Here is a 6115-nt window from a genome sequence, read left to right as displayed (position 1 = left end):
TAGGCATCATTTATTGCCCATCCCTAACTGCCTAGAGTTCAGAGTCAATTGCATTGCTGCGGGTCTGGAGTCACATGTAGGCCAGACCAGGTAAGGGTGGCTGTTTCCTTCCCTAAAGGTTATCCTCTCCCTCGTCAATTATCCTCACTCTTCTATGCGCTCCATGGATTTTTTCACAATCCTTGTTGAAAACGCCACAGGAAAATTAGCAATGGCCAACACTATGAGTGGCACCGGCTAGACTAGAGACGCTGCCCAGATCATCAGTGTATGGTTGGAATCTAATACTGTTGAGTCACCCAGAGATAAACTTTGCAGAGCTCCCACTAATTCTACAACCAGAGGATGCCGCCTCCATTAAACCTCAGCCAATATTTCGGACTTTGATGTACTCTGGTGCTCGCGTACAGATTTTATAATTACATTAATATTTTTAACTGGAGATCGTTAAGTGGATTGAAAAAATACATCATCATATATAAATTCAGATGCTTAATTTGCAGAAGTCTGCAGGTGCTGCATTAGGAGACAGTGTTAGTTGTGACTGAGGGTTTTGGAAGCAGCATTTCCTCCCAGACATGGGTGTTATTTTCACAATTCCCCTTGGGCTGCAACATGAGTGAGAGTTATTGCAAAGACAGCAGAGAAGAGGACCAGAAGACCAACATTTGTGATTTGTAAACCTTATTAGAACAGCAGATGATTTTCTTAACCGAAATAGTTTAATCTAGATAAATGTGGGTATCTGCATTTTGGAAAATCAAATCAGGGCAGGATTTATACACTTAATGGTAAGGTCCTGGGGAGTGTAGTTTAACAGAGACCTTGGAGTGCAGGTTTATAGTTCATTGAAAGTGGAGTCACAGGTAAACAGGGTAATTGAAAAAGATGTTTGGTACGCTTGCCTGAATTGGTCAGGGCACTGAGTATAGAGTTGGGAGGTCATGTTGCAGCTGTACAGGACATTGGCTAGGCCACTTTTGGAGTACTGCCTTCAATTCTGCTCTCCGTGTTTTAGGAAAGATGTTGTTAAACTTGAAAAGGTTCAAAAAAGATTGAGAAGGATGTTGCCAGGGTTGGAGTGTTTGAGCTATAGGGCGAAGCTCAAGAGGCTGGGGCTATTTTCCCCGCAAAGTTGGAGGCCGAGTGGTGACCTTATGGAGGTTTATACAATCATGAGAGGCATGGATAGGGTGAATAGCCAAGGACTTTTCCCAAGGATAAGGGAGTTCAAATCTAGAGGGCTTGGGTTTAAGGTGAGAGGGTAAAGATTTAAAAGGGACCTAAGGGGCAACCTTTTCATGCAGAAAGCAGAGCCTGTATGGAATGAACTGCCAGAGGAAGTGGCGGAGGCTATTGCAATTCAGACTTTAAAGGGCATCTGAATGGATATATCAGTGGGAAGGGTTTAGAGGGATATTGGTCAAATGCTGGCAAATGGGAGAAGATTAATTTAGGATCTCTGGTTGGTATGGACAAGTTGGACCGAAGGGTCTGTTTCTATGCTGTACAGCTCTATAACTTTATGACGCTATATTTCTCTTTATGCAGAAATTTTTGAGGTAAAACAGCCAAAAGAGGAACCGGTAGGAGGTAAGCATCCAGCACCAAGATTATTTTTACGAATTTGCTTATTAAATGTATTTTAATTGTTATGTTGGATTTCAAACTGATAGTGAATTGAGCTCAACACACTTTTCCCCTTTATTGGCTAATCGGCTGCGTAGCTCTTACCAGCCCTCAGTACCACCTTTTCCCTCATAATAAAAATGTTTCAAATTAATCTGGTCAGACATATTATGATACACCTCTGTTGATAGTGGACTTGAAACATACTACAATATTAGAGATATCATCACTTCTTTCTTGCTCCCACTTTAAAAACATTTTTTTTAATCAAATAAGTGAATAAAGAACGGTGTATGATCTAATCTTAAATGCTGGAGAGACTGAGCAAGCCTGGCAGCATCTGTGGAGAGAAAACAGTTAACATTTTGAATCCAGTGACTCAGAAGAGATAAATATTTTTAATCAATCTCTTCAGGCATGTTATTGCATAAATCTGGTACGAGTGAATCATGAATACAGCCATTCTAGCCCATGATTGAGGACAGAACCATTGCATTACAAGGCCCTTTCCTGCTCTGTCTGATTATTCACACAGCCATTCAATCACCAATCACAGTTCTCAGTTCATCCTTTCTATATTGACAATATTGACTGTAATTTTGATTTATTTATTTTGTTATGATCCCATCTAAAATTATTACTGGACAAGTCAGGATCCAGACTGAAATCTGAATTGATACGTTATATTTTGTTTCAGCTTTAGCAAGCTGGTCTTTAACTTCTGTACAAGCACGCAATATTGCAGGTTTGTTTCACACAATAAAACTGAAGTTTATTCAAGAAAATGAAACAAAATAAATCCAATTATTTACTTACCACACAAATCTAAGGATTTTGAAACATATGGTAGAATATAATTTCATAATCCCATGGATATTCGTTGACTGATCCTAAAACACCAAAAATATTATTCAAAGTCACTCTTTGTATTGAATTCATACCGGGATGTTCCTTTCTATAAAACCTAAATCAGTTTAATTTGACTTCAATTCGCAGTTTGGAAAGTCTGAAAGTTTCTTCCCAGAGCTATCATCCACCTGAGTTTAAATATTCAGATCTTCAGATAACATAACTTTATGCAAAATCTTCTGACCTGGGACTATAGCTAACTCCCCACGCCAATGTAATCCAAGCCCAGACTTTCTGATGACCAGACAGTCATCAGTCCAACATGGATGGGAGTTGCGCATAGAGACTCTGTGGAATCCCCATCAAGGTAGGCTCAGCTAGGCAATTGCCCTACGCCTTGAACCCTCTGAAATTCTCCATTTAAATCAGAGAATTTAGAAGGCTTATTGTAATTAAGTAACTAGTCAGTCAGGAAATGTTAGACTATTAAATACTGAGTCTGATTCCTGAGTATTCAATTGGCTCCAAATTTACCTCACAATGCACAGTTACACCTTACCCCAAATCCTTCCCAACCCCCAAAGCCCTGGCCTGATCCCTCCCACAAACCACTGCTAACCACTTGACTACCCTATCCATCCTTTATGGATTTGCACCCGACCCCCAAACCTCATACTCCCTGTTGCATAACTGCTAGATCTCAACTCCCATCCACTTGTCAGCAGATCAGACCCTAATCCCTGCCCAGCTCCAGCAGAACCAAACCCTCCAAATCCAACATTCACCTTCCCCACCTGCCACTGGACAGATTTCTTCTACCCATCCCAGACTACTCAAAACATTCTATCAGTTACCAATACTCTTTGCCACCTTACTCAGTGGCACCCTTCATACTTGGCATCCTACCACTTCCTATTTGGTGGCCTATCCAGCTGGCACTCTATTTGCCTGGTACCTTACCCCCTGCTCAACTAGTACCTTATTCCTGCAACCCTACCTCCTACCCATATAGCAGATTACTTACCTGGTACGCTACTCAATTTACCCATCTGACACATTCCTTTCCAGCACCTTAATATCACACTTATCTTGTCTCCTTTAACCATTTGATAAAAGCTGTCAAAGTGGCTGTTATGACCTCTCCACTTCACAATACAGTAGCTGATTCTGTGAAAAGGGACCATGAGTTGTCTTCCCCTGATAATTCTGCACTAGGACAGAACTATTAGAATGGAAGTAAGGTTCTAACTGGGAGCCTGGTCAGAATCTTCCGTCAGAAAGGTTTGATCTGCAGACTAGCCTTCACAACATTATTTTACAAAAATCACCTTGGCTGCAGAAGCACTCACAAGTTAATTATAAATACTTTATACACACAGAAAAAAAACTGTCAAAGTCAAAACTTAACACAAACCAACTTCAAATAGGTACAGATTATGTGGTCTACATCAGTGCTTTAGCAAAATTTTTAATCTTTAACTGCAGTTGAGTTAATACATAATGAAAAGTAAGTTACAGAGCAGCAATGACTGTCATCTCCAGGTTAGGCAGGATGAGAAGGTGAAGAAATAATTGGGCCAGGTGAGGAGGGGGGTAAGGGAAGGGGGCAGAATGGAATAAACACAAGGAGGAAAGAGGGAGGATGAAAGAGTAGAAAAACAGTAGCCAAAGAAAAGGAACACAAAGTATGCAATGATGATCAGTTTGATTAGAGAACCGAAGCCGTCTCAAGGCTTTCTTGCATCCTCCTCATCTCTAATGCAGTTTTGTGTCATCAGCTGATTTAGAAATATTGCAATTGGCTACCACATCCAAATCACATTTACGGACTTGATCATCTCAGCCCTAGGATATCACTGGTGTAATGTCTTAAGTCCCACTATCTTCAGCTGCTTTATCAATAAAATTCGCTCTATCATAAGGTCAGACACAGGGATGTTCACTGATGACGACACAATGTCCAGCACCGTTTGCAACTCCTAAATACTGAGACAGTCCATTTCCAGATGTAGCAAGATCAGAACAATATCCAGGTAGAGGCTGATAAGTGACAAGTGACATTTGTGCCACATACATTTCAGGCAATGACCAAATTCAAGTAAAAAGCTGGCGATCAGGCCTTGATGTTCAGTGGCATTAGCATTGCTAAATGCCATACTACCAACATCTCAAGGGATACTGTTCACCAGAAACTGGAGCAGACCAGCCTTACTATGGCTAAAAGAGTAAGTTAGAGGCTAGGAATTTAGTAATAAGTAATTCACCTCCCAGTCACCAATGCTTGTTCCTCAACCACTGGTCAGAAGATATGTGTGATTGAATGCTCTCCACTTGCCAGATAAGGGCAGTTACAACAATGTTCAAGAGGGGTCATCACCATCTAGGACAAAGGAACCTGCGTGATTGGCAGTCTCCCTATAACCTTTAACATTCACTTTCTTCACCACTAATGTGCAGTAGCAGCAGTGTATGCCATCTCGCAATGCACTGCAATATCTCACAAAGTCTCCTTCAACAGCATGGTCCAAACCCACAAGCCCTACTATCTTGAAGAACAAAGGCACAGATGCTTGGTATAATCACTGCCTGCAAATTGCCTTTCAAACCTCACACTATCCTGACTTGGAATTAAATCATTGTTCCTGTTGACTCACTGTTGGTAGGTCAAAATCGTGGAACTCCTTTCATAACATCATGGTGGGTAATTGTACATCATACAAACTACACCTGTTCAAGACATTAGGAAATTAACTTACCACCACCTAATTCAGAGCTATTCAGGATAACAATAAAGCACTTAAGACAATAAATGCTGCCTGAGTCCGTATGGCATGAATGTTTTTTTTTAATTGTGTGAATAGCTGTGATCATAACATGGATGATTGTGGTACCCTGGTAATGACAGGCCACAATCATGAGAAAAATGCATTATTTTTCTTTGATTTCTGCCTGTTAACAATTTTCATTCCTAGCTAGAATGTTGCCCCCAATCTGATGTGCTCTAATTTGATTTACAAATCCAGGTGTGATCTTTGAAAAGTCTTCAAAAAATCAACTTTAATAATCCTGCAAGTTAAATGCTCAAAACAGGTTGTCAAATGTGACTTCTCTTTCATAAATCCGTTTTGACTCTTCCCAATCATTGCATTACTTTGCAACTGTCTTGTTGTGACATATTTTATCATAGGTTCCAAAGTTTTTCCTCCTGCTGATATTAAACTACTATGGATTAATAGTTCCCATTTTGTCTTACTTCATTCTTTAACAGTGGATTTACTTTTGCTGCTTTCCAGTCTGCAGGAAGCTTTACAGAATCGATAGAACTTTCAAGAATAACCTGTAACTCCAAAGCCATATCCGTTGATACTCTGAAAGGGGATTAATCAGGCTTTCTAGTTATAACCTCAATTATGACTACATGACTCTATTAATACTGATTCCTCATTTTCACAAGTTATTTGTTGTATGAATATTTCTAAATTTCTCCCAATTGTGGATTTATCATTTTTTTTCTAGAAATCCTCTAATCAACTTTCTTTGATTAATCTAGTTTTTAACTTAATTTACAAAAATTGAAATTACTTGTGAAACTCAGCAGGTCTAGCAACATCTGGAGAAAGAAAGCGGAGTTAACATT

General features: G+C 39.8%; 1 long non-coding RNA gene across 1 annotated transcript; it reads right to left on the bottom strand.

Annotated features, from left to right (window-relative positions):
* Positions 1–1715: 1715 nt before the first annotated feature.
* LOC125458640 (uncharacterized) lies at positions 1716–3754 on the bottom strand. Its single transcript, XR_007248874.2, has 3 exons — positions 3503–3754; positions 2446–2519; positions 1716–1969 (listed from the first exon to the last, which is right to left on the bottom strand). It is a non-coding gene; the product is annotated as an uncharacterized LOC125458640 (long non-coding RNA).
* Positions 3755–6115: the final 2361 nt, after the last annotated feature.

The sequence above is a fragment of the Stegostoma tigrinum genome, chromosome 15 (assembly GCF_030684315.1).
Source record: "Stegostoma tigrinum isolate sSteTig4 chromosome 15, sSteTig4.hap1, whole genome shotgun sequence".
Lineage (NCBI taxonomy): Eukaryota > Metazoa > Chordata > Chondrichthyes > Orectolobiformes > Stegostomatidae > Stegostoma > Stegostoma tigrinum.
Note: the sequence above shows the minus strand (reverse complement) of the source record. Positions and strands in the feature narration are given on the sequence as shown.